The following is a 1982-nucleotide window of genomic DNA, read 5'->3' on the forward strand; positions in this document are numbered from 1 at the left end:
TATCGTCTGCAAAGCTATGTCGCGTGCTGCGGTATGCGGAGACACTAAAAGCACCATAGTAGAACACAGATGAAGTTTCTAAGTTGATGTAATAGCACGTAAGAAGTAGTAGAATTCAAGTTTTAGTTATCGATTATTGACTTTTTAGCTGGCTTTGGTGTCTTAGACATCAGCTGTAACCTTGAGATTCTGCATAAAAGGAGGACTAGCAGCCGAGTTGCACGGGAGAATGTGAAAAGTGTTCATATGTAGTAAATACCTGAGAAATCCGTCCGTTTTCGTCATTTGTTATCGAATCGACTTAAAGCCAGATCGACACATTGGCCGCTCTTCTGTCTGAAACGGTTACATTTATAGTCTGGAAAGCTATGTCGCGTGCTGCGGTATGTGGAGACACTAAAATCACCATAGTAGAACACAGATGAAGCTTCTAAGTTGATGTAATAGCCAGTAAGAAGTAGTACAATTCAAGTATTAGGTATCGATTATTGACTTTTTAGCTGGCATTGGTGCCTTTGACATATGCTAGGAACTTAAGTTTCTGCATGAAAGGAGGATTAGCAGCCGAGTTGCAAGGGAGAATGTGAAAAGTGTTCATATGTAGTAAATACCTGAGAAATCCGTCTGTTTTCGTCGTTTGTTATCGAATCGACTTAAAGCCAGATCGTCACATTGACCGCTCTTCTGTCTGAAACGATTACATTTATCGTCTGCAAAGCTATGTCGCGTGTTGCGGAATGCGGTGACACTAAAAGCACCATAGTAGAACACAGATGAAGCTTCTACGTTGATGTAATAGCCTGTAAGAAGTAGTACAATTCAAGATTTAGGTATCGATTATTGACTTTTTACCCTTCTATGGTGCTTTGGATATGAGCTAGGACCTTAAGAATCTGCATGAAAGGAGGAGTAGAAGCCGAGTTGCACGGGAGAATGTGAAATGTGTTCATATGTAGTAAAAACCTGAGAAATCCGTCCGTTTTCGTCATTTGTTATCGAATCGACTTAAAGAAATATCGTCACATTGGCAACTCTTCTCTCAGAAACGGATGTACTTATCGTCTGCAAAGCTATGTCGCGTGCTGCGGTATGCAGAGACACTGAAAGCACCATAGTAGAACACAGATGAAGCTTCTAAGTTGATGTAATAGCCAGTAAGTAGTAGTACAATTCAAGTTTTAGGTAACGATCATGGACTTTTAAGCCTTCTTTCCTGCCTTGGACATGAGCCAGGAACTTAAGATTTTGCATGAAAGGAGGACTAGCAGCCGCGTTGCACTGGAGAATGTGAAAAGTGTTCATATATAGTAAAAACCTGAGAAATCCGTCCGTTTTCGAAATTTGTTATCGAATCGACTTAAAGCCAGATCGTAACATAGGCCGCTCTTCTCTCTGAAACGGCTGTACTTATCGTGTGCAAAACTATGTCACGTATTGCGGTATGCGGAGACACTAAAACCACCATAGTAGAACACAGATGAAGCTTCTAAGTTGATGTAATAGCCAGTAAGAAGTAGTACAATTCAAGTATTAGGTATCGATTATTGACTTTTTAGCTGGCATTGGTGCCTTTGACTTGAGCTAGGACCTTATGATTCTGCATGAAAGGAGGATTAGCAGCCGAGTTGCACGGGAGAATGTGAAAAAGTGTTCATATGTAGTAAAAACCTGAGAAACCCGTCCGTTTTCGTCTTTTGTTATCGAATCGACTTAAAGCCAGATCGTCACATTGGCCGCTCTTCTCTCTGAAACGGTTGTACTTATCGTCTGAAAGCTATTTCGAGTGCTGCGGTATGCGGAGACACTAAAAGCACCATAGTAGAACACAGATAAAGCTTCTAAGATGATGTAATAGCCAGTAAGAAGTAGTACAATTCAAGTATTAGGTATCGATTATTGACTTTTTAGCCTTCTTTGGTGCCTTGGACATGAGCTAGGAACTTAAGATTTTGCATGAATGGAGGACTAGCAGCCGCGTAGCA

The sequence above is a fragment of the Schistocerca gregaria genome, unplaced genomic scaffold (genome assembly GCF_023897955.1).
Source record: "Schistocerca gregaria isolate iqSchGreg1 unplaced genomic scaffold, iqSchGreg1.2 ptg000198l, whole genome shotgun sequence".
Classification (NCBI taxonomy): Eukaryota; Metazoa; Arthropoda; class Insecta; order Orthoptera; family Acrididae; genus Schistocerca; species Schistocerca gregaria.